Genomic DNA, 27657 nt, shown 5'->3' with positions numbered 1-27657 from the left:
TAATCCCAAACTTGCATCATTTGATGTACTGTTGTGAGTTGGTGGTTGTGAAATCATTGATGCCCCCACTCTGCAAGAGGTGTTTTAAGGATTATTAGAATTGTATAAATGAGACCTGCAAAAACACGCGGTCTCTGTCTTACTCTCTGTCTCCGCTGCCTTGTGCAGACACGCCATGTTCCGAGTTTCCATCCCAATGAGAGGCCATCAAGTGTCATGCCAGAGCAGGCCCAACCATAGACTAATTTATCATACTAAAACAGAGAGCCACCTGGTAGTAAGAGTATGGACACAAAAGGAACTGGTTATTATCAGGTGGTATTATTTCATCAACACTCAAATTTGTACTCCACTTACATTTTTGCCATATTATCTGTAATGCATGATGAAAAAAACTGTAACATTGTTGGCATTGGCCAACTTATCCTCCACTGTTTACAAGATTTAGTAATTGCTTTCTCTCGCTTTCCTTTCATCGTTCTGCTCTGTGTCCTTTTTTTGATCTTCACTGACCCCGTATTGCTCAGCTGGTACCTCCCTAATCGCATTGCTGCTTTCGGCCGGCAATCAGTAATCGTCCTTCCTGTTGGCACACGTGCATCCTGCACCAACCTGACCTGAATATCGGGATGTGCTGCCACTAAAAACTAATTTGCATCCTGTTTTTGCCTCATAACAGGGCCAAAGTGTGTCCATGGATTTTCGAATTTGCTGGGGCGGTCCAGCACCTCTAATTCCTGAGAATTGCATGGAATGTGTTTAGTAAAAATAATGTTATTAGGTCCATTAGAATTCTTGTCATTAGTGCAGTTCTGTTTTATGATACAACTAGGAAATTACTATACGTGACTGGCTGGTGACCACATAGTCATTTTCTGTCACAAAGCTTTACACCCTATGTTTGTGCTTTGCTTTGGGATGCATGTGTGACCTGTGAGCTTCACGTTGTAGATGATTGAAATTATGGCCATCTTTTACACCTCTAGTAGCTTTCTCCTATCATTCAGTAATATTGTTACTGGAGCACCTATTGAACTGTGTAACGTGGACACTCAAATAAATGATCTAATCCTTATATTTTATTAGACTAACCTCTGGTTTTGAAGTATTCTGAAGAGCACAGCACAAGCGGATGTTTATACCCGGTGCCTCATGAATTCCAAACATGTGTTTCTAACAACTAGGTTATCACGCCCCATCAGTTTGCCCCTATCTAAATTCAGTCCCTTGCCTTCACCTACCATAAATATTAATAAGGGATTTTTCTTTGTCTCTACTTAATTGCCACCTAATAACATAGAACATAAAATGAAAGATAGAGAATGATGCAGGGTTTCAGGGTGATGGACTGCATTTCATTTGCAAAAAAATACAAGGCTTAGCCAGGGTGGAAAGTAAGGTTCACCACAAAGCAGAGAGAAGAAACACAGCTAGCAATGATAGGTTAAGAAAAAAGCAGAGGGTAAAAATTGATGTAGAAGATGATGATTATTGTTGTTGTCGTTATTATTATTACTGTGGGTGCTATCAGGATGGCACACTGTTTAGAATTTCTGCTTCAGAGTTGCGGAGTTTAAGAGTTGACATCCCAAACTTGACTGTTATCTTTGCAGAGTCTTCATATTCTTCCTTAGTCTGCATGAGGTTATTTTCCAGGTAAAGCAGTTTTTTTTGTTTTTTTTTTCCTCGTTTCCCTAGGAGACCTCAGGTGTTGTGCTAACTCTGACGTTTCCTCCCTGGCTTCAGTCTGTCTACATGGAGAAGGTCAGGCATCCCAGAAGGTAACCTGGCATCCTGTGGAAGCACGATACGCTTCCTTGTTAGGTTACTGCTTTCATGCTGGGACACTCAACCTACACTCAGATGTCACTCTGATCTCTTCTCTGCTGTGCCAGTCCTTACTGGATGCTGTCTGTGGAGTTTAAACTTGGTGTGTGCCAGCTAGGTGCTCTTGCACATAGTGTATTTATGTTAAGATCTAATAATATTAATAATTCTTTACATTTATATAGTGTTTTTCTAGATACTCAAAGTGCTTTACATAGACAGTAAGGGACCATGTCAACCTCCACCAATGTGATGCATCTACCTGGATAATGTGGTGGAGCTGTTTATGTGCCAGTACAGATACCACACCTTAGCTATTAGGGTGGCAAAGGAGTGGAAAAGATAGCCAATAAGGGACAGGGGATGATTAGGATGCCAGAATGGACAAAACCGTAATGGACAATTTATCCAGGACATCAGGGTACACCCTACACTTTTTAAAAGAAGCTCAGGGATCTTTTGTGACCACAGAGAGTCAGGACTTCAGTTGTGCATCTCCTTTGAAGGACAGTGTAATTCTTTTACAATACCGTACACAGAGACCACAGGGTAAGCACCCTCTGCTGGCCTCACTAACACCTCTTCTAACAGCAAGCCAAGTTTTTCCAAGATGGTCTCTCGTCCAAGGACTGACAGCACCCAAATATCCATAGCTTCAGGTGGATGACCTGTTCTGAAGAGCAGGTGGCAAGGCTGGGCAGGCATATAGGGTGGTCCAGATCTAATTATGCAATTTTCATTACGCTATAACTTATTAAGTTTATTACATAGAAAATCAAGCAAAAAATCCCGGACCATCGAGAAGTGTGCGAACTGACGACATGAAGAATCATCTTCGCGCCGAACTGGAATCGTCCCCGCATAAATCAAAGTCATCCAGGCGATCTGGATCTGCATAATTAGACCTGGACCACCTTGTATAGGTGTAGTCACTTACAGTTGCACCTCCCATCTCCAGGAGACTGGGATTTAATAGCCTATGTGGAGTCTTCAGGTTCTTCATGTGGGGTTTTCTCCTGCTACTACGTTTTTCCTCCTATACTCACATACCTTATAGATAGATAGTGTGACCGGGTGCAGGAGTGACAGCTCCATGCAGTAAAAAAAATTTGTGGTGCTAACCAGGTTGTCCCGTTTATTGCCTGAAGATTAAAAAAGATAACTCGTTCTTTGGTGTAGATGTCTTATTATGCAGGTTTCAACTAAAGAAATGAGGTTTCAGGCTGATTAGCCAAGGTCACAGAGGTAGCATAGCTCCATCCGTCAGGTCACCCATGAGGCCCCGGTTTTTATGGCTGCTGAACTGACACATTCCAAACATATGTGAATACTTCAACAAAGTTTGTTGAAGGCCCTTTCTGCTCCGGTGTCCCGTGTACAAAGCCAGGTCCGTTACAGCATTGAGGAGCTTGAGCCAACACTATTTAACACCTCTGGAAAGAATTGAAATGCTGATTGCGGGCCAGATTTTCTCACCCATCGTCAGAATCTGTTTTGGCTGAATGGGCACCAGTTTCCAAACTCTGTGATAGCTAAGTTGATTTATATGAAAGGCATTATATTATAGTAGAATATGAAAAGATAGATCAGTAGAAATGAAGGACATTATCCATCTATCCATTATCCAACCCGCTATATCCTAACTACAAGTTCACGGGGGTCTGCTGGAGCTAATCCCAGCCAACACAGGACGCAAGGCAGGAAACAAACCCCGGGCAGGGCGCCAGCCCACCGCAGTGAAGGACACTGTGTAATAGATAAACAGATTGGAAAGTACTTTATACGACAGATAGATAGATAGACACGAAAGGTGCTATATAATAGATAGATGGATAGACAGATATATGGAGGTCCCAGCCATTTTTACAAAACCATTTATTTTGATATTCCACGGCTAGACATGAGCACAGCTGCCACCTCTTTGGATTATGCTGGGCACTACTGGGTATCTTTCAAAAGGTGCCAGTCACTCATCATTCCCAGTCTGTGAGATGTTTACAAAGCCAGTAGATGGTCATTAGGTTTCATATTACAGAAGCATCTATTTTTAACTGATGTCAGCACAAAGTCAGTATATTGTTTGTTTTTATTTGTGCCAAAAAGATGGTGTTGGGCCATCTGCTGATATGTAGTAGTAGATGCAAGGGTCAGTCGGGTGCCAGTGCTATTCAGCAGAAGCTGTCCTAACCCAGTATGTCCTTCAAAAGCTTCAGTTTTGCCTGCCGAGTGATGTTCATGTAATTGATAAATCAGAAATTAAAGATAGCGGCAGATTTACAAAATCCTTCCTCCAGATTCACATACTAGTAAAAGCTACATTGTGTCCTGAAAGTGAGAAATCATGGATGGAATTCTGCATGGATCATTTGTTTGTTTTTATTCTTCTAATTAAATGTGAAGTGTATTTATCATTTGTGATTGGCACTTGAGCAGTGTTTTCCTAAATGCCAATAAATTAAATAAAGGGAGAAAAGTGCAATGCCTGTGAAAGTGAATACAGACTGAGCACATTAAAACTGCAGTAGAAGGGAGTAGTGGGCCTTTGTAGACACATTATTTTATTATTATACTGTGCAATTCAGCATACTGCTGAAGGTTAAGTGGCAAATCCATGTCATCGTCTATAATTTATTTAAAAGCTTTTAATTAATAATAATTCTCAGTCATTAAATATGCCATTCCAGTGTCCTCATTAGCAAAAGCGAAGGCAACACACAATAAATAACATGAACCCGTGGCCTGTACGATAGGCACACTAAGAAAGGGCCACCACTCTTTGCATTCAGCATTTCTTTATTATCTGTTTATGTCCATGCACTGCATAATATTTTTGGTAATCTGTATTGTGCCTTGCTAGCACACCGAGAATAAGGACTAATGCTGAAATCCCAGAGCTACTTAGGAACTCGGACCTAGTGACCGAAGTGAAAATCAGACGATTGCAATGGCTGGGGCACACGGACAGGTTAGTTAGATGATGATAGGACCCTGAAGAAACTAAAAATAATATACTTGTATTAAATAGTAAGCCACAAGGCAGCAGAAGTGTTGGTCAACCAAGAAAACAGTGGATGGAGGAAGGGGAGGCTGGTCTGAGAAAACTCCAACTGAGAGGATGGAGGAAAATATAGCAATAGATAAAGAACATTTAAATTATCTATCTATCTATCTATCTATCTATCTATCTATCTATCTATCTATCTATCTATCTATCTATCTATCTATCTATCTATCTATGCTAAAATTAATATCTATCTATCTATCTATCTATCTATCTATCTATCTATCTATCTATCTATCTATCTATCTATCTATCTATCTATCTATCTATCTATCTATCATAGTGCCTTCCAATCTGTTTATGTATTACTTAGTATCTTTCATATCTAACCATCTATTTTTTCCTATTCTTCTATTATATGATGTCTTTCATTTGACACTGTTAATCATGAAATCCTCCTGTCATGTCTCTCTGCTGTCGGGACCTCTGGATTAGCCCTTCAATGGCAACACATCATATTTCTCTAATAGTCTAATAGTCAACAGTTTGTCACACTACCTCAATAGAAATCCTTCACCTCACTTGTGTGCTGCATGGTGTCCCTTAGGGCACAGTCCTTGGGCCATTACTTTTTCTACTTTATATCCTTCCTTTGGGTCAGATTATTCACAGACATGGCCTTAACTTCCACTGTTATGCAGACGATATACAGTTATATCTTCGTACAGATTCACCTTCCAGCACACTCACTGACTGCATCACTGATCTTAAGCTATGGATGGAAAATCACTTTCTCAAACTTAGTGCCAAAAAAATTGAAGTTTTACTGGTAGGCCCAAACACCCTACTTTCTAAGGCATCCAATTTCTCTGTTTCTGTTGATGTCAAACCTGCTCCTGTTGTTCAGAAATCTTGGTGTTTTGTTTGATTCATCACTTAACTTCGAGCTACACATTAGCTCTCTTTCCAAAATTTCATTCTATCATCTCTGTGACATTGCCCACCTCCATCCATTTCTGTCCTTTAATGATGCTAAAATGTCTCGTATTGATTACTGTAATTCGCTCTTCATTGGCCTCCCTGAAAAATCTACACAGAAGCTACAGTACATTCAGAACTCCACAGCCAGAGTCCTTACCCACGCAAAGAGCTTTGCTCACATCTACCCTGTTCTCTCCCAGCGTCACTGGTTACCGGTTCTGTCAAGGATTAAATTCAAGATTCTACTTCTCACCTTCAAAGCCCTACATAAGCTTGCCCCCCTCTACCTCACTCAGCTGCTAGCTCCTTACACTCCTTGTCTCGCTCTCAGGTCCTTGAGCAGTCATCTCCTTACTGTCCCACGCACCAGGCTCTCCACCCTGGCAGGCAGCTCCTTCAGTGTTATGGCCCCTCAACTCTGGAACTCTCTTCCTCAGTCTCTCCGAGTTTGCTCCTCTTTCTGCATCTTTAAGTCTCAACTGAAAACTTTCCTCTTCTATGAACTTTTGTCTTCTGTGTAATTTTTTTGTTTTTTTTACTGTTTGTGTAAAGCAACCTTGGGTGTGTGAAAGGCGCTCTATAAATGGAACATATTATTATTATTTCATGTCTGTCTATTTAGCTATCGCATTGTGTGGAGATTGGTGCCCATTCAGCCAAAAGAGCATGTGTTAGGTCAGATGCTGATGGTGGACAAGAAAACCTGGTGGGAATTCAGCCTTCCAATGCATTCCAAAGGAATTAAACAGGATTGGCTTGAGCTCCTCCATGTCATTATGGACCTGGCTTTGTGCACGAGGTCACAGTCACAGTGGACCAGAAAAGCAAACTTTGTTGAAGTGTCCACGTACATTTGGCCATATTGACTGATTATCTGTCTGTCGTCACATGTGCATATAAGAGGACCTCCTCTAACCGTAACACTGTGAACTCCTTCTTTCCCCACAGTGCATAGAAGCCACTCAGTGAGAGCAACTGACCCCGACCCTTCCGGTTTAGCCGCCGTAAGAAGCCAGACCTCCCAGAAGGAGGCGTCATTATTGGCACAAGTGACCCGCTGAATGGAGCTCCACTTCCACAGTGACATTGGCTAATTAGCCAGAAACCTCATTTCTTTAACTGAACCCGGCATAACAAGAAGTAATATAGAGCATTATCTTTTGGTTTTTTTTGTGTGTTTTCACACAATACATGGGACAGCAAGGTTGGAGGCCCAGATTTTTTTAACTGTGGAGGTGCTGTTCTTGCACCCAGCCACTATCTATGTGTGTGCGTAAGGAAGCAATTGCAGATTTTCTCTTACACAACATGTACAAGATCAGGTTTCTGATGGAATCTGCAGCAAAACTCCTGGTCCAGGCTTTGGCCTTGACACTTCTGGATTAATGCAACTCGCTGCTGGCAAGAGTACTGGCATGTGTCACCAAGCCATTGCAGATGATTCAAAATGTCATGGCACATCTGGTGTTCAACCAACCAAGGTGGACGCATGTCACCTCTCTTTTTCAGATCACTGCATTGGGTCCCATTACAGGCACATATTGAGTTCATATCCTTAATGGTTGCTTGCAAAGCAGTCAAATGGTCAGCTGGTATATATATATATATATATATATATATATATAATATAGAAACAATTCTGAAGTCTTCTGCTCCTTGTCACCCACTCAGTTCTGCTGATGTCACCTCTGCGTGGCATCAAGCCTCAGATTAGACTCTTTTCATGGGTCATGCCTGGCGAGTGCAATAAGATACCAACTCTGCTAGAAACTCTGGCTCGCTCATTGTGTTTAAGAAATGTTTGAAGACTCTCGTTTGGTGAAGTTCTAATCGTTAGGTTTTTATACCCAGGAAGTTGCAACTCCTTTGTTTTTGCTGCCGAGTAATTGACGATCAGTTTGGTAACCTTGTCCTGTCACACTTGTTCCAAAGCAGTCCCCCAGACTGGTGTTTAGTTCATTATATTGATCTTGTTTTGTACCTTGCGTTGGATAAATTTAAATGTAATGCTGCAAAAAATTTCTTTATAACATTTTCTATTGAGCCTCAAGCAGTATACCACAGTTTGCCATTCTGCCATACAGCCCACCTCATCTCACCTCACTTTTCAAGGGTCCATCTTGTTCCATCTTACACAAATGCAACGTTTCATGCAGCATGCTGTCAACGTTTGAACTGGAAGGAATTTTAAGTAAAATGCAGTTTTATTCCTTTAATAAATCTTAATCATACCCCAAATACCCATAAAGAACATGGACCCATAACTGGGTTAACAATTATTCATTTTGGGTCCAAAATATTAAACATTATATGTTTTTATTTCATTTGAAATATGGAAGACCCTGCTTATGTCTGATTGCTTTCACTTCATTCATCCACAGCAGTTGCATCAGTAAATGTCAATCTGTCATACAGGGCTTGCCAGAATAAACAAATGCTAGTAGCAGATGGTCAGAGTTCATCTACCAATCCTGGCGTGGAGCTTGACCAATGTTTTAAAGAGCAAGGATGAAACTGAACAAGATTTGGATGGCAAAATGGAATAATGAAAATTTTAAAAAGGCTGTACCCATACATGGCTCCACTTTCTCAATTATTTGCAACGTGCCACGTGCATGGATGGTATGTTGTTCTATTAGAGAACACACTCTTATAAACAAACACACCAGGCAGATTGAGTATATTCACATAATCAGTAGGTGGACAGAAAACCCACAGACAGAATGGATGTTCTGCCACAGACAGAAATTGGGTAGGTCACAAAGAAAAAAATGACTGAGAAATGAAAATGTGGTTGAGAAGTAACAGGCAAAGAGTTGAAAACCCAAAAGTCTAGGGTCAAAGAACTGATTCCTAAATGTTACACAAACTCATGGTCCAAAGCTGTAATAAGTAGAAGTCAAGTCTGATGTTAAATGGGAGACTAGACATTAAACAAAAGTTGAGGTCAAAAATCTACAGGTCAACGTTTATGCTTATCTACAGCCTTGGACGCTCGCTAAGATACACTGCCGTTTCTCCAATGACATCATGAGGAGCGCGATGACTGTGTCCTACCAACTGGAAAAAAGAAAACGGCATCACCGTGAAAACAAAAAGTAGAGTGTTACATTGTAAGAAACTACAAAATGAAAGCGAAAGTAAAACCTGAATGGTTTAGGAGCAGGAAAAAAAACTATAAGAGCTTAAGGAAAAAATTGAGCCAAAAAAAAAAAATAATAAGCAATTCTGGGACTTTTATTATTATTAACAATGAATAATCTCCACACTGATTGTGATCAGGCTTGAAATTACACACAGGTGTTTGGAGCTGCAGCAGTGTCATTTCCTTCTGAGTGCCACTCTAAAACCAAGGCAATGTCTCACTAGAAAGAAAATCCAAAACCAATAACAATAAATTAAAAAAAAAAAAAGAATTCTGTTAAAGCACTAATAGTAACTATAAAGTTTTAATAAGGGGGACCCAAAAAGTTCCCAAATATGCCAATAACACAGGAGAAGGTTGTAGTTCTCAGATATGCTACTGGGTGTCGTGCGTTCTACATGTCTGTCGAGTGTCATTGTGCTGAGTTGATCGAGCAGCGAATGTTCCTGCCATTTATTTTGCAATCGTGGAAGTGACTTGGGTGAATTTTTACTCCTAGCCGCCAAGGCAGATTTTCAGTGATCTTGTTTTTTGTCATGGATTGACTTGCTCGTGAGTTTTTTCCCTGTAGACGGCAACATTGAACTGCTGAGGTGTCAACGGGAAAACATTAGAATAAAAAAAAAAACATTGAGCACCCAAAACTGGATTTAGCACCAAGATTGACCAAAAACAGTGTGCTTGTTCATTAATCTTTCCAAAAAAGTGTGAGTTTAATCCTTGCTTCTGTCAAGCAATAAATGTTCCCTTATTTTTTCACAAACACAATAAAGTACCCTTTAGTTTTTTCCCTATAAATCCCAATGTTTTCCATTAATCTGTTTCGCATTCCGTACAAAGGTTTCTTAGCGTCAGGTGTAAAAATGATTTGTTCAAAACTACAAACCCAAAAAGAATGTAGGGATGTCAGTAATACACTTGAAGAGGATTTGTCCCTTACCAATCATAAATATATCTTGTAAATTTTGAATTTTTCCGAAAATTAGGAAAACTGCGGTCACACACCACCATCTTTTATACGTTCACAGAGCACAGAGTAAATGACCAATTAGTGCAGTAGGAGAGTTGGACTTTTGGGACCTTCACATCTCAACTTGATGTCATTTTAGAGGATCAAGGTGAGTAGGATGAACATGCCGTGTTTGTTGGGCTGAATGTCCTGTTCTCGTTACAATTGTCCTAATGTCCCAATACAAAAAAATATATATATTTTCTTATTCCTCATAATCTCAACCTATGCATTGTAAAAAAAAAAAAAAAATAATAAAAATTATATGTAGAAAAATTCCTTTAAGTCAGAAAAAAATGAAAAAAAAAAAACTTTGTATGGTTACAGGAATTGTTATGAAGGGGTTTGTTATTTTTTTATTTTAGGTATTTGTCTATGTTACTATACAAGCTTGAGCGCTCATTTTTTGAGCCCAAGGTTATTAATAAATTTTCCACTAGTTTTTTTATTTAAAATCTACTTTGTTGTTTTGAATTATTTTGTACCGTTTGTGCCACCATCTTGGTTATTTACAGCTGCCATTATCTTGTCTCGTCATTGTTAGGGCAGCTGTTATGCTGTTAGGCATGTGCCCTCAGTGGTCATGACTCACAATAACAACGCAACGGGTTTAAAATCAATTCCGAGTTTATGGATCCCCAATCTCCTTTTTGACACTCGATTTTGTGATTATTCTCCCTGCTTAGTTTCTCCTTTTGTTTCAACTCTAGCCTGCAATTTGTTTGACTTTGATTTTTGCTCCTCGTGTTGGCTCTGACACTGTGCAGCAGATCTTACGGTTTTGACCTTTTTCAGACCCTGACAATGCCTTTTCTCCCAATTTTACTAAAAGTGCCTGTATAAGGGATGCTGAAAAGCAAAGCAGCCAAAGCTAGCTAATGCCACAGTTCTGTGCCAGGCATGGATCTTCTATGTTTACCACTCAGGTAACTGCAGCCCTAATGACTGTAGCACCTGGGAGTCTTAGTTCAAAAACGGTCCTAAAAGTGACAGGTGTAAAAAGACAATAGTAAAAGATCAGGGGAAATGAAAAACACCAAGAAAAGAGCCACTGACTTGATGCCCTTGTGCAGTGTGAGGCTTCTACTCAGTTGATGAAACTTTAGCGATTTGTCTTTTACTGGCAGGTAGTCAGTGGCACATTCTTCTGTTTACTTGCCGTTTTCTTTGGTCTTCCTTACTTGTCACATGAGTCACCATACTGTACTGTTTATCAACACCCATTATCATCATATAGTGTGCTGCAGTGCACTTACCTTTTATGAGGCGTGTAATTAAAAAAAAAAAAAGATAATTATTATACATGCATTTACTTTAGTGAATTAAATTATAATCTTTTGTGGTGTGGTGCTTCTCTCATACATTTCTGATTAGCATTATTTGATTACATGAGTCAAACAGAGCTAATGTGCAATTAAAAGCGCACATGCCTGCCTGAAGTGTGTACACAGCAGACTCTTTGCTGACGTACATTTCGTTGGTACTTTAATTCTTTTGCATCCTCTACTGAAAGTTGTACGCTGTGACACAATCCTGAGGCAACCTGCTGTTTGGGTTTACTTTGATTAGGGGAGCTTGGCACTTGTGGGTAAGGTGGTGATGACAGTCAAACAAAAATATCCTTTCTAGGTCTTGTTGTTAAGGTGAAATGAAGGTTGGTAACTTGAGCTTGTTGACTTTTCAAGTGATATGCCATGTCACCTGTACTTCAGAACAGGTAATCCACCTGAAGCTTTTCATATAAGGTCCCAACCAGTGCTTGAATGGGAGACCATCTAGGAGAAGCTTTGTTTGCTGTTGGAAGAGGTGTTGGTGAGGGGCTGCTTACGCTGTGGTCTGGGTGTGGATCCCAATGCCTCACTCCATTGTCCTGACTCTTCTATAATCATGAGAGATCTCTGGGCATCTTTTGAATAGAGTAGGGTGTTTCCCCAATGCCCTGGCTAAATTGCCCACCACAGGCATGTCTTTCTGGCCCCCTAATCATCCATTTGTTTATTATTTGCTAACTTTCTCAATCACCCCTTCACTAACTAATAGCTAACGTGAGGTGAGTGTACTGGTACAATCATGGCTGCCATCGCATCATCCAGATGAATGCTACACATTGGTGGTGGTTGAAGTGGTTCCCCACTGTGTATGTGCAGTGTAGGTGACTAAAGTGTTACATAAATAAGCTGTAGAACCCCTATATCTGCAGATTAAATTCCATGCTCTCACTTATCTGCGATTTGCTGTGCCCGAAAATATTAAGTGGATAATTCCAGAAATAAATGATGGCTGAGCACAGTGTGTGGTGAAAACCCTGTGCATGCCTGTAGTGAACGGGGACGTGTCTGTGTGTCTGACGTCATTTTCACTGCACTGACATCAGCGTTTAGCCCCTAGCGATCTCATTGGCCGCATTTGTTGTTGCAGTATTGCAGTCTTGTTGTGAAACAACCCTTCATTTTGCTTAATAACGTCTTCGGAGTGTCAACGTACATGTAGTGGCACTGGCAGTTCTTGAAAGCTTAAGAGGAGCTGTTAAGTGCCTGTCATCAGTGACAACGAAGGTTGGAGGAGCCAAGAATTAAATGTATTGTAAACATTTATTTAAACTATGTGTGTGTGAAAGATAGTTTTCATTGCTCCATTTTCCTTTGTGGATCCAGTTAAAATATCAGAATCCTGTTCATTTGAGAGAGAGAACATGCACAAGTATAATAATGTACAATATACTTTATTATTATTTGCTGTTGGTAGTGTCTTATTTTGTGTAATTTATCAATTATACCTTATCATATGTCTGTATGTAAAGGAAAAATTACTGATATATAGGGTTTGTGACAATCTGTGGTTTCAGGTATGCGTGGTGGGTCTTGTAACATATCATCCATGGATGCAGAGATTCTACCGTACTTTATTAATATCATTATTATTAGAAAGCCACACTAATGAGAAGACACCAGCTGCAGAAGTTACTGTGTGCTACTAAATACTGAATACCACTAGAGAGTAGTATAAAGGTCTTCCGTTTTTCATGGCAGATGTTTGACAGTGTTCCTCCTGAAACTACAGGGGTTGGCACTAGGGGGATTATGAAAGCGTTTTTATCGATTCTGTGTCAATCCCCATGCTAGGCATTTGACATTAGGGCACAGTGTGAGTAGAAATATTCTCAAAATTTGAACTTAGCAACTGGGTACCACCAAGTGGCAGCATAATGACCAAGTGTATCTGGTGACTGACTGGCATCATGCTTCCAGAAGTGACAGTTTGGGAGCTGTTTAAAGATCAAATGTATAGTTTGTGTCTTTTCTCATGGAAAGTATGAAAGTGTGTGCCATTAGGGTGCCGTATAGTATTGTAGAGCCAGCCAGACATATATCAGTCTAGAGACAACCAGATGTGAACTTTGCTTAAAAGTTGGTGAGTGTCACTGAGTGTCAGGTTTCTAAACCAATCCAGTGCCTCATGGAGGTGGGGCTTAACGTAGGGGGCAGGGATTTTGAACTGCACAGAGCAGAAGGCTGCTGTTAACCTGGTCAGACAGAGAGCAAGCTTCTGATTACCATGAAGTGTTTTATTTTCATCTGTGCTTTTTTAATATCATTCATACAAAAATACAAATGAATACATACATGAAATCATTTTCAGCTTAGATTCTGACTTTTCAACCATCGAGTGGTTCCGGTGTCCTCTGGACTCCCACTGTGCCCCCCTTGTTCTGCCTGCTCTCATGAAGGCCTCTCAGCTTTGGTCATTTTGTCTTACTCTATTATTGCAAATCGTGGTTTTCTCTGGACTCTGTCACAGCTGGAAGTGAATTCCTATTTGTCTCAAAGAACTTCCCTCTTCCTTTAATCTCATCCACCGGTAACTTTTTACAGAAAGAATGAGCAATCATTCGAGACGCAGGCCTGCAGCCACTCAACACAAATGAAATTGGTTCAGTGACCCTTAGCCCAACAGCATCTTCACTTTACTGATTTTTGATTTTTTTTTTTTTTTTTAGATTAATTTGTAGTTTTTGTTACTTTTTGTTGTCCTTCTGTGGGGATTGTTGATGGATGTGTTAGACTTGAAACTGTAAGACAGCTTGCTCACCTGAATTAGTGCATGTGTGTAACTTAACTATATAACTATAAATGTGGCACTACCTCTGTCAGCAGTTCTTGTAAATGTGTCCATTTACCTTAGGGGTGCTCTGCCAAGGTGAAAAACTCAGAACAAATGGAGGGTGGCATAGAAACTGAAGAGAAAATTGTAATGAGGTCAAAGCCAAAAGCCTAAAATCAACTGAATTGCAAAACCCAGTGTCGTCCTCTATCTCACATGTCACCAAGATGGTGCAGGGGCTTGGGGGGAAAAACAATAACAAGGATAACAGGTACAAATGCCACCAGCTTGCCCAGATGAGGTGCACCAGAAGATGGACTAGCTTCCACTTGCACTTGGCAAAAATGTGCTTCACTGTCGAATTTAAAAAGTATGTGCAATAAAGTCAGAAAACACTCTCAAAAATGCCTCACAAAGGAAAGGATAACCTCTAACCACTGGTGACTTGTAGAGAGCAAGGCCACAAGAGATCTTTAAAAAGGTGGATTTATTGATAGAAAAGGAAAAAAAAATATAAGAACAAGCTTCAAAAGAGCAAAAAGGGAGTTGCCAAAGACAATCCTAGCAAATCAAAAATACAATCCTTACGAATTTCTAAATTCTAAAACAGAAAATGTTTGAAAGTCAAAATAAATCAGAAATCACAAAGAGAGCAAGACGTAAAAGAGTGTATTCAAAGTGAAACACCTTGTACTTCAATTCCCAGCCTGCCTGTATAGAATTGGGGATAGTCTCTTCACTGAGACGAATGGGCAGACCCACCCACAAAATACAGAGAACAAGAGAACTAAATAACTTACATAGGAATTAAGTAAACCCCAAATAAAAAATAACCAGAAATACACACAAATAATAAAAGAACAGAGTAGTAGTGTCAGAAAGTGTAAGGTTTTTAAAAAGAATCTATACCCAAATGTCATTTTCAGAGTTAGATTAGACATACAGCATTTATAACCTGCACAATTTGGTGATTTCTTCTTTAACAGAGAAATCTTTCAGATCAAAATAGGTGCATTAAGTGATGAATTAAAAATCTGGTACAAGGTAAAAGGGCAAAATCACTTGAAAGCTAGGCCATGTATTGTTGTAGAAGACAACAATATACAAAATGCACAAAAAAGACAGAAAAAAGAAATTTAAACATAAGCTGGAGAGGAACCCAGACTTAACTCTGACACTCAGGATATTGACCAAACTCAAAGTCCTTTTAGATTTCCATTTTTCTTTAATTTTTTTGCACTTTTTCTGAGGCGTTTTCCAATTTTTTTTATTTAGCCCAAGTATTTTAGATATCATCATAGTTTGCTTCCAGAAAGAGTTAATATAAAGTTAATATTTTTACTGGCTTTCCTGTTACAACATTTTGTTTATTGGGGGCAATGGCATTTTGTGAAGAGGTCGTTGTTGAATTGTTCAGGAAACGAGCCCCTAGTTAGGGCTCTTCCTGTTTATCCGAGTTTGCAGAAATATAACAAAAGAATAGCATGCATTCATTTAGTTAGTGCTGAAACATCCCGGTGACCTTTTACTCAGTACCTCATTGTGGCAACCGTTCCAGCCTGGTGTCTTAATGGATTTGAAAACTCAAGATTCACATACCTGGATTTGGGGATTTTCTGCCCATTTTTGTGTGTAGATCCTCTCAAGCTCTGTCAAGTTGGATGGAGAGTGTTTGGGGACAGCTATTGTCAGGTCTCTTCAGAGATGTTAAGTTGGGTTCAAGTCCAGGGTCTGGCTGGGCCACTGAAGAACATTCTCAGAGATGGCCCTCAGGCACTCCTGTGTTATCTTTGCTTTGTCCGGTTGGAAGGTCAAACTTTGGGCCCAGTCTGAGCTACAGAACTACTCAATAGGTTTTTATTAAGGACATCTCTGTACATTTCTCTGTCCAGCATTTTCACAACACTTACTAGTCTCCTAGTTTCTGATGCTGCCACTAACATGGAAGAAGAAGACAGAATATATGAGGTTCAATGTTGATCAAGATTCAGATGTTAGCCTGCAGGGAGAGGTACTGCAAAGATACATTCTTGTGGGTGTGGCAGACATGAGAATGTTGAGAAGGATGTGTGAACAGAATAAGAAATTAGATAAATAGTGTTGTAACATTGTGGGAGAGATATCTAGGAAAGTAGGTTGAGGTAGCATGGATGAGGAGAGGCAAGGAATATGTGGCCAAAAAGAGGGATGGGAATGGAATTACTGGGGAAGAGAAAGGTAAAGAGGCCAAAATGGAGGTGAATGGATAAAGTAAAAGAAGATCTGAAGAAAATGGGCTTGACAGACAAGGAGGTGCAGGACCAAGCTGTTTGGAGAAGGTTGATCAAGAACATCATCCCCACATAGAAGTGGGAGATATTAAGATAAAGAAGAAGAAAATTAACTCCAAACATTTTGGCGATGATCAACAGAATGGGATGCACCTCAGCCAGATCTCAAGCGTTATAGCAAAGGGATAGAATGCTTGTGTTCTTGTGACCCAGTCTTGCCCTTCTTGTTGTCTTTGAAACCCAGTCCATGAGGACCAACACATCGGGTGGCAAGTCCCCCTGCTTGGAGAATCACCGCTGACATCATAGCAAAGCAATGTCGATCGCTTAAAAAAACCTGTGACGACCCATCAAGAAACACTGTGTAAACCATATAAGATGCGATTCCCATTAAATACTGTACAACAGTGAGCCAAGACACAACATCATGACCCAGAGTTTAAGAAAATCTGTGCTGGGGTATTGATTGTTGCTTAATGAGGGAAAAAAATAACTTGGAAGATTGTAGCATAAGGCTCTGCAACATAGCAAAGTGTGACAAATGTGAGGACTTTCTGGAGGGGCTGCAGTGGGGGTAGTTTTAGAGTTTCAAAATTTTATTCCGTATTAAACTGCACCGTGCCCCCATGACCCTGGACAAGCACATTAGAAAAACAAATGGAGACGTCAATCTGCAATATTGTTCATAAATTAATAAAACAGTCAGGTGTATAAATAAAAAACGAAAACAGACCCACAAACACTCCATATTACCTTTGGCTGAGGGGAAAGGGTAACGGCATATTAGCTTTAGGTTAGCCCAATAAGAATTCAGTACTTAATGACTGAACACTGTCAATAACATTCAATTCATGGGGAGAACTAAGAAATGGCTTACAACCTGTGCACCGTAGAAATGACATATAAAAGATGTATAAAATGTCAAATGTTTGTATGTACAGAAAATGTTCATCAAGACTCTAGTCAACTTCCATAATCAACACACACGTTGCCAATTTAAATTCCCAAAAAGGGAAGAAGTAATGGAAATCACCACATATGGCTAAGCGTCGATCAGGATAGCGCAAGGTAAAGCCCACTGCACCGGTAGCTTGTACGACACGGTGGGATAAGAGAAGTGATTAAGGATAATGAATGTGTAAATGCTATCCTCTCTGACACACGTGCAGAGTTGACTTCTTTTCCCCATAAAACCTGACATGACATCGCCCGCTAATTTCTTTGACATTTTTAACAGCTGGCCTTCGATAGAAGCTAATGAAAAGGCCAGCAGTCCTCTGACTTATTCCATTCCCCTTCAGCAGCACTCTTTCGTTTTTATCACTGTCATTAGGCCGGACCTCCTTGCTCCTCTAACAAGAGGTTTTATTGGCCAGGAAGTTATTAAACGTGTTTAATTACTTTTAGACAGAGCTACCAGAGTGAGAGAGGGGCAGCCGCATGAGCGACAGAGAAATAGAGAGAAAAGAAGAGAGGGAGAGGGGGAGAAAGACGCAGCTCCAGCCCTGACGCTGCACTTGTTCAGTTCATTTATTTTAACACCTGCAGGAGGCCATGACAATCCATGGTCTGTACATTTTATTGGAGGAGGTACACATTAACCGTTACTCATGTTTTGACACATTCATATTTTTTTTTTTTCAATGAGCTTCGACCCAAAAAAAAAAACCACCCCATGGGGAATAGTTCACCTTTTTCTGAAGAGGGTCTTGCCAGTATTTCTACTGGGAGGCAGTTGTATCATTTAATCGATTTAGCCTTCCAAATGAAGATGACTCCCAGCTGATGGGCTCGTCGTAATTACGATGGCTGATTGAAAAATTCTCTGGAGCAGCAGTCAAGGTCGAGGATTTGTGGCTGTCCGCCATCAGTTGGACCTGCTCCTGTTCACACCCTTATTTGTGATGTGCGGCAAAAGCCTTAATCGCTCGGGATTCATTTACATTTACATTTGTCCAACGTGACTTACAAAAACTTCAAAATAATCAAGTAAACATTAGTCTGGGGGACTGTTTTGGGACAAGTGTCACAGGATATGGTCAGAAAAGTGTTCCTCACAAAAGAAGAGCGAGTTCCTTTTCCTAGGTTATAAGGACCTAACGGCTAAGTTAGACATAAATTCACCAAGCAAGAAATTCTTCAGATAACGTCAGCATAGTCATTACCATCAGTCTGGGGGACTGTCTTGGAACAGGAATTACAGGATAAGGTTATAAAATTAATCATCAACTGAAAAATTGGTGGAATTGCAAGCAAGTTACAGATCCTGCATTCCAAAAACCTAATGGCTCGAACTTCACCAGATAAGAGGGTCTTCAAATGTTGAACACATTAAGGGAGTCAGAATTTTGGATGGAAGAGGGCAGCTTGTTCCACCCACTAAGAGTCACATAGGAAAAGAGTATGATCTGCGATTTAATACCACGTAGAGGTGACACCAGCAGATGCTGATCCTTAGCCTACTGGAGTGATCAAGAAGGAGCACAGAACCTCAGAAGTGACTTAGGTGTTGTCAGCAGCAGGGGGGTGGGCGGAAGGAAGGGCCAGATTAAGACACTGGTGGCTTAGCTCCTTAACATAGAGTTGATTCATCACTGTAGCACGCAGACACCAGGTTACTTAAACCAGTGCAGCATTTCACACTCTTGATTTTGGCATCAGGCAGGATGACTTCAAAACCTCCTTGAGTCCCTCTTGGTCTTTTCAAGTTGCAAATAGTCAATTGTTTCATAGAGTTGGGGGGTAAGAGTGCCACCCTCAGTCAATTCAGCTTACGGATATTCAGCTGTTCCATCTCGTTGTTGATGGGGGGTTCCTGCATGCTTTGCACCATCTGTTAGAATGTCAAATGCAATGCATTTTATCACTATGTGCATTACAAAATACGTTCCAATAGATGGTGCACTGCAAACATTAATTCTGAGGTTGATTACTTAGATTTCAATCTGTCTTAGACAGGTAGCACAGCTAGTGTGTGTGTGTGCATTACATGAACGAAACACATGTGTGAGATGACAACGTAAAGATTTTTATGTAAAAGTTGTTATTACTGGGATCATTTTTATCCATAGATATTCACTCATCCATCCATCTACTTTCTGGAGTAGGTTCTGGGGGTCCATAACTTGTTTTTTGTAATATTTTGCTAATCCCTTAACCCTTTGGGTTGGTGTGTTTGTATTAATGGGCCCTGCTGGGGCCCGGCTGCTTCCTGCCTTGTGCTCAGTGCTCTAAGTATAGGTTGTGCCCACCGTCCCCAAACTGGATTAAACAGGTTTCTGGGCGTTATGTCACATCTTAGTCCACTGGGCTGTTGCATCGGCTGGGCCTGCAGCCTTTCCATGCTGAAACGCCTTTCACAGCCGTGCATTTTGGGTTAATTGGTCACATGGAGAAGTGGAAGGCTAGGTGGGCGGGTGGGTATCAACCATCTATTTTAGCGTGGCAAGCCTGCTAAAGAAAAGCAATGCGTAGGAAGTGGATGGCAATAACTAATCTTAATTGCTGAAAGGCAAAGCGGCTTGTTTCTTCTGCAATATAATAACTCCCGCTGTTAAAGACGCATAAACATATAAATAAAAAAAGTAAAAACTGGAAAAGTGCTCAGTTAAAAGATGCTCAGTGTATATGAATCCAGGGCTGTTCTGTTAAAATGTTCATCAAATGTTTGAGGGTCCTTCATACAAATGAATTACAATGAATAAAGGTGACATGTAAGACATAACAGAATATGACATTGTCAAGTGGGCTCATCCAAGTCAGGTCATGGAAGGTGGAGATGATCCCAGCAGCAGTAGTTATACAAAGCAGAAACAAGCCATTGATAGGTCAGCACTAACAGTGGACCACCTTAGGATCTGCAGTTTAATTAACCTATAGGTCTTTAGGCTAGATATTGTGCAGTGGATACGTCAGGATTTGGATCTGTGAAGCAACATCACTGACCGCTGAGCCACCAATCATTCAATATTAAATGTGCTCCATTAGTCTGGTATCACATGGAAAAAATTTTAAAAATGTCAGCCATTAGTTACTGGCTCGCAGTCTGGATCCAGTCTGTTAAATTTCATGTGACAACATTAGAAGTTTGAAAAGCGAGAGGAGACCATTCAGTCCATCAGGCTTATTAGTTTAGCTAAATAGCTCAGCTGTCCCCATATCTCACCCCGATATTTCTTAAAGGTTGTCAAAGTTCCTGCTTCAACTCCATACCTCAGTAGTTCATTCCAGATTCCCAAAGGTCTTTGAGTTAAGAAGTGCTTCCTGGATTCAGTCTTAAATGCTCTTCTCCTTGATTTCCACCAGTGTCTTCAAGTATGTGATTTATTGTCATATTTGAAGAATTTTGCTGGATGTACTTTACCGATGCCATTGAGGATTTTGAAGACCTCGATTAGGTCCCCACACAGGTTTAACTCTGTGAGTCTGTCACAGCAGAATGTGTCCTCAAGTCCTGATATGCACCTGGTTGTTCTCCTCTGCATAGCTTCAAGGGCTGCTTTGTCTTTCTTGATACATGCTGATCGGAACTGCACACGACACTACAGATGTAGTCTCACCAGTTCATTGCATAGTTTGGCCATTAACCTCCCTTGAGTTCAACTGTATATTCAACAGTTTTTATTATATGACCTAACATTTTATGCGCATTGCTGTGATGATGAAAATGTGTCAACATAAACCCTTAAATCCCTTTCTGCTGCTCAGTGTCTTCCATTTGTAATTATAATCTATGTTATTTTTGCCCATGTGAAGCACTTTGCACTTTCCCACATTAAATTGCTTTGTCCAAGCTTGTCCGAACTTCTTGAATTGTTTATGTTGCCTCCTCAGTGTCTGCCATTCCAGCCATTTTAGTTTCACAGGAGAATTTCACCAGTTCACTAACTATACCTGCATTGGCGATTCTAAATTGTCCCCAGTGAGTGCTTGGTATGTGTGTGTGTGCACCCTATGGTGGGCTGACACCCTGCCTGGGGTTTGTTTCCTGCCTTGCACCCTCTGTTGGCTGGGATTGGCTCCAGCAGACGCCCGTGACCCTGTAGTTAGGATATAGTGGGTTGGATAATGGATTAGGTGGACTAACTATACCAGAATCAATGTCATGAATATAAATCAGAAAACGTAAGGGTAAACATATGAATGAATTATTAGAACTATTATTAGAGACTTCCAATATACCTTTTAATAAAGCTGTTGGACAGCACAGTGGTCCCTGCATGGAGTCTGTGCGCGTCCTAAGCTGAAGTGCTGTGGTGTCGCATGTGGACGGGGATCATTCACTCCACGGTGGAATGGTGACAGAGGGAACAGTCCTGCTGCCTCACACTTCCACCCTCACCTGGTCTTGTCTGTGTGGAGTCTGCATGTTCGCCTTGTGGGCTTTTCTCCCGGTACTCCGGTTTTCCTCCCATATGTATGCAGGTGAAGTGAATTGTGTGAGTGACTGCAGTGCATTGGCTCCCCATTCAGGTTTGGTATCTATTGCCACCAGGACTGACTGGCTGTGCCCCCTGAGGACCTGAACTCTTACATCTTGTTAGGAGTGATTGACACTTTATTGCAATGTGTTTACGTCACTCATCACTACTCACCTTCTGCTTGTTACTTTTCACTTATATTAAATTACTGGTCACTACTGACTTTTCTCTTGTAATTTATCACAACTCATTGCTCACTTGTTGCTCATCACTTTTCACTTATTATGAAACTCTTGTGTCTAGTTACTTTTGTCCCACCACAATTCACTTGTCCCTTGTCACTCATCACTGCTCACTTGTCATGTATTATTTGTCTCTTTTGACTCCTTACATATCACCACTTATTTTCTTCTTGTCACACGTCATTACCCAGTTGTCACTCGTCTCACCTTTCATGTATCATTTCTCATCACTACTCACTTGTCACTCAATACTACTCATTTTTTCAGTTACAACTCATCACTGCCCTCTTGTTACTCTTCACTCATCACATATCACTACACACTTGTCTCACATCATAACTCACTTGTCAAACTTCAGTACTCACTTTTCATGCATCATTTGTCCCTTGCCACTCATTACTTCTCACATTTCTTGATTGTCACTTGTGATTCATCACATATCACTACTCACTTGTCACTCACATCATTACTTAGATGTCACTCTTCAGTACACAACTTTCATGTGTCATTTGCCCTTTGCCGCTTATCACCCTTTTCCTTTCTCACTTGCGTCTCATTGCACACATCACTTGTCATTCTTCACTACTCATATGTTGCTCATCACACATTACTGGTCATTCTCCATTTCTCACTCATTATTTTTTGTTTTCAGACCTTTTAGTAGTAGCATTAGAATTAATGAAGATTCATAAGACATCTAAAACACATTAAACATTTACGCTGATGTGAAAGACATCCATTGACCAAAAACCTTTACAGCTACAGTATCTAAAGCTTGAAAATTTTGCACTGCACTTTGTCTTCTGGATAATTTAATTGTATTAAAATTTGCAAGAATACCTGAGGCTGCTCTGGGCAAAGCCCACTGTGACTATCACACGGCGTTCGTTTAGTATGAAGGACCTGAATGACATCTGAATACGCCAATGATATTGCACATACAGCCCATTGACCCCCATGCTGTTTTCCATACCCTACCATCACAACTGTGCTGCTTAGCTTTGATTGGCCGGTTAAAGAAGGTGGAAAGTGAAAAATGAGCAGTGATGTGTGACAAGTGAATATTGATGAGTGAAAAGTGACAGATGACACATGAAAGCAAGCAGTGACGAGTGATAGGAAATGTCCAAAGTGATGAGGGAGGAGTGACCAGTGACGATAGGTGTGTGAAGAGTGAGAGCTGAAAGTGATAAATGATATGGGACATGAAGTCATACAGAGACTCTGACAGAAGAAGTGAAAAATGATAATGTTCTGAAGTGGACATTGACTTTGTTGTCTTGTAACTGTGTAATTTTACATAGGGCCATTCCGTACTGTGTGCCATCCTGCTGCATTTTGCAGATTTAGAGCTGCTTTAATTTAATTTTATAATTGATCATACTTAATGGGGAGTCAAAATGGGTGACTGACAAGTAAACCTTTGCTTTACATTATAACTCCTTAGCCAGGCAGAAACCAATCCCACCTTGTTATTATTGTTATTATTATAATAATAAAGAACATAACATTGTTAAACCAATTTAATCCAATTCAAAATTGTGGGAGCCAATCCTCGCAGAATTGGCCACAAGACGCGGTGTGCCAGCCCATTTCAGATGCACACACTATTATTATTATTATTATAGATATACAATCACAAATTATCCCTAGGATGACATTTATCCAGATTTGCTTCCACATAAAATGTTGAAGATCCTCCTCCTTCTGTTATGTAACACCCCCAAGGTCTCCCTCTCATCCTTCAGTGCAACTTGTGTTAATTTATTTGCACTCATTACAAAAATAGCAAAATCAAAATCCTAACACATTAGTGGCGCCATATATAGCGATAATCCCATTGCATATTAGCCATTTATATTTTATGCAATGGCCCTAACGCCGTACACCTCAAAGGGAAACAGCATTACTGAATTACACGAAGCGCGCGCGTTCCAATGCAATTTCACTCCATGAATATTTGATGCACTCCTGCCTATTCTAACGAGGTAATTTGTTTGACAGTTGAACTCTGAAATGCTTCTTACATAAACAGAGCATTCCATTGGCGTCGCCATTCGGCTGAATGTTTTCAGTTATACTCGGGGTCCAGCTTTGATCCTTTCTTCCTATAGTCATTAGAGAGCAAATGGGGCTTTAAGTACCTTTTTATAAATTGGGACCTCTTACACTTCATATTTGTACGTCTTTTCTAAAATACTCCTGAAAAGGAGCGTTCCTAGAAGCACGGGCAGTATCTGCGCTCTCTTGCACTCTGCTGCCCTCTTGTGTCGACTTCATGCATTGTACGAACAGTGCCTCCAGAGCTCCTGCGCTCTCGTCGTCTCACTTGACATCCACGAGTGCTCCCGCTTAACAAAGTTTCAGTTAAAGTTATAACCAGAACTAAAGGATTGTTAAAAACAGCACATATTTCATTTTTAGAGGCACTGCATCTTTCCCCTTGGCGTATTAACAAAATGAGCACCAGTCTCGGCTAAAAGCGACTTAGAAGAACATTCTGTATTTCTCAGCAGGCATTGGGGAAGCAGAAGGCTTTTCATCTCCGATAAGGCAGTTGAAAGTGAGGTGGGACAAACGGAGGGAAATGCAAATCGGCCTCTTTAGAGATCTGCTGCTGTTTAATTGTTCGGGAAAGAAAGTTGAACACTTTTGAAGTGTGGAATATAGAAGAAGACAGGAGGAATAATGTAATAATACAGGAGGAATAATGTAATAATAGAGAAGAGAAACACTGACACGTATGAAAGACCCTATATAAAATAGACACTATTGATCGTAATGTGTTGCGGTCGTTGCTACAATATAGAATATTTCATTTGATACAAATTCAGTCTTTTAAGGTTGGCATAGTAGTTAAGCTTTTGGACTTTATACCCTGAGGTTGTGGATTTAAATCTAGCTGTGTGATCCTGAGCAAGGCACTTCACCTGCCTGAGCTCCAACTGGAAAAAGAAAAGGAAAATGAACCAACTGTATCTCAGATGTTGTCACTTCCCTTGAATATAACCGTCAGCCAAATGCATGTGAATGTATATGAACTGTATATGTAAATACCAGCTGTACTCTGCATATCTGTCTAAAAATCGGTACATCCTGTACTGTACTCATTTCTGTTTCTGTCTCTCTTTCTTGTACATAGTATATAGTGAGGATCTAACTGGCCACTTGTATTTCAAATAAACAAATATAAAAATAAAAATAATGAACATATACAGCATCTTTCATAGCTAGCTGTTACTATCTATCTTATCAATCTATCTATTGATGTATTTATCGATCTATCATACATGTCATTTATATCCGTTTATATATTTATATTATTTTTTGAGTTTTAAAATGCAATTATATAGTTCATTTGTTAAGTGCAGTAGTTGGAGATGTTAATCACAACAACAAAGGCTCTGTTCTTGCTACTGATTCACGGTCACCTGTCAGTCACCCTGAGCAGGTTATACTGCCTTAGAGGACTCCTGTTGTAGGTGTGCATCAATAATTATTCATTGAGCCATTCTCAAACTGACTAAGGCAATTCAGGGCCACTGGGAGCCAAAGAACATAAAAACAATATAAAGGGTTCAGTATGAGAAAAATCCCTAAGAAATAAATGCCCTTCTGTAAGGTCAGTTAAGGCATAGATAGACAGATAGATAGATTTTAGCATAGTTGGCAGGATTAGATAGATAGATATGGAAGGCACTATATAATAGATAGATAGATATGGAAGGTAATATATAATAGATAAATATGAAAGACACTATATCATAGATAGATAGGATTACATAGATTTGAATAATAGATAGATATGAAAGGCGCTATATAATAGATGGATATGAAAGGCACTATATAATAGATATGAAGGGCACTATATGATAGATAAATATGAAAGGCACTATATGATAGATAAAATTGATAGACATAGATATGAAAGGCACTACAGTATATGGTAGATAGATATGAAAGACACTATATGATAGATATATTGTTAGACAGATAGATAAGACACTATATGATAGATATATTGTTAGACAGATAGATATGAAAGGCACTATATGATGGATATGTTGATAGACAGACAGATTGATATGAAAGGCACTATATAATAGATATATTGATAGACATAGATATGAAAGGCACTATATGATAGATAGACAGATATGAAAGGCACTATATAATAGATATATTGATAGGCATGGATATGAAAGGCACTATATGATAGATGTATTGATAGATAGACATATAGATATGAAAGGCACTATATAATAGATAGATAGAAATGAAAGGCACTATATGGCAGATACATAGATAGAAATGAAAGGCACTGTATGATAGATAAGATAGATATCTTAATCCATCCTGGTGTTATATTCCAATAACTGGATCCTCATTGTAGTTGTGTCTCTTCTTCTGCAGCAGGTGATTCCCCGCGGCCGGCTGTATTTGTTGTTCTCTGTTTTATATACAGTACACACACACACATTGCCTGTATGTTTATTTCTTTGATGTTTTTTTTCCCTTCACACCAACACGCCTCTATTTATCGTGTTTTGCTTTATTTTAGTTAAAAGCACTGGTTGCCCAGGTCAGGTCAGTGATGATGTTAGATTAAAGCTGAGGTTCTCCAGACCTCACCCTGATAACCTTAATAAACTGTCACAATGTATTTAGTGCTCAATTGTATTTGCCTCCCCAACCACCACATATTTACAAGTATGTTATAATCTTTTCATTTTCAAATGAGACATATAACTTAACCTACACGTTAAGACCATGAGATGCTATGAGATCTTTGGCTTGCTAATAAAGGTTTTTTTGTCTTTTTGCTCCACTGTTTACTAAGTCACCATTGAGAAATGCTTGTTGTGAGCTGAGCCACTAGAGGGCGCCTTACGCCTGCACTTAGGCTCTGTGATTTTTATTTTTTTATTTTTTTTCCTTCAGTTTTCATTTCTTGTGAATTTATTTTTCAGACGCAGCAATAGAATTCCCTCCTCAGACTCTAAAATGTTGAAAGATGCACATTTTTTAAGGTTGCTTTAGAGGACTTTTGCACAATCAGCCATTCTGGAAATTCAAACACCAGACTGTGCCTGTTGAGTTGGCCTCATTTAACTGAAGAACACAATATGATTGTGTGAACAGCTCAGTAGATGTCAGTTGGGAATATGAGAGTATCGAGCGTATGGTGGGCAGCAGTGGACTCCTGGTATATGCTCTTTTCTGATGGCTGGCAGGGCAGGTAGTGGTGAAATCCTGCTGAGCCTGTGAGGATGGTTTCTCCATCATAAACAGTAACTTGGACACGTCCTTTTTGGTATCTTAATGTCAACTGGCACTAACAATGTATACGCATCAAACAGGGATGTCTTTGGATGTAATGGCAGCTATGACCTCCATGATGGGCTTTGTTAATTAGAGGATCGTTAGACACTCAGGCCTGTTATATGGCCCCCAATGGTGGTGGCTCTGTGTGATCATGATCATCATCACCATCATCATTAACTTGCTCCACATTGATGGAGGTGCTTTAAAATGTGAAAAGAAAACAGTGCCAAATTGCTGTTGGCCAAAAGGGGGCGACAGCGCATAAGTGCAGCCTTATGTTGTGCTCAGAAGTAAATATCGTCAGTCTTATTTCATCAAGAAACAAAAAGATCTTTT

General features: G+C 40.0%; 1 protein-coding gene across 5 annotated transcripts in view; it reads left to right on the top strand.

Moving 5' to 3' along the window:
- Nucleotides 1–27657, top strand: part of rbfox3a (RNA binding fox-1 homolog 3a) — a 976802-nt gene that overhangs the window by 152272 nt on the left and 796873 nt on the right. The window lies entirely within an intron of this gene.

The sequence above is a fragment of the Polypterus senegalus genome, chromosome 17 (assembly GCF_016835505.1).
Source record: "Polypterus senegalus isolate Bchr_013 chromosome 17, ASM1683550v1, whole genome shotgun sequence".
NCBI classification, from domain to species: domain Eukaryota; kingdom Metazoa; phylum Chordata; class Cladistia; order Polypteriformes; family Polypteridae; genus Polypterus; species Polypterus senegalus.
The sequence above is the reverse complement of the archived record's forward strand: the minus strand, read 5'-3'. Positions and strand labels throughout refer to the sequence as shown.